This window comes from Dermacentor variabilis, chromosome 3, assembly GCF_050947875.1.
Source record: "Dermacentor variabilis isolate Ectoservices chromosome 3, ASM5094787v1, whole genome shotgun sequence".
NCBI lineage: Eukaryota > Metazoa > Arthropoda > Arachnida > Ixodida > Ixodidae > Dermacentor > Dermacentor variabilis.
The window spans coordinates 66,707,722-66,708,181 of NC_134570.1; positions in this window are offsets into that span (position 1 = coordinate 66,707,722).

Below are 460 nucleotides of genomic sequence, written 5' to 3' on the forward strand. Positions count from 1 at the left end.
TGGTCGCGCCGTTTGGACAATGGATTAATCAGCTCCGAAAGCGCTTTTGCATGTTCTCTGAAGCTGTTGCCAAAGCTTCGTGTCGTCCACCCATTCACCGTCTATACGACGTCTCCCGAAACGGCGCTCATACACATCCATTGTAAACACGGAGGCAACGGAGGTAGTTGAAATTGAAATTGATTTAGTCATTATAGATTACAGGTTATAAAAAACAATAATATACAGAAGGACGTCCCATAGTCAATGACTGTATCGGGACCTCCGAAGCAAGCAATGGTCACCACATCAGCTTTCACCGCCGCAGCGGTGTTCTTATTGTTCTTAAATTTATTTATTTATTTATTTATCTATTTATTTATTTGATAATAACCTTTTCCTCCTGCTTTGTGGCCCGCGCCACGGAGGCCCCCTGCTGTCCGGCCGTGAAGCGTGGGACACGCGCCAGAAATTGAGACGA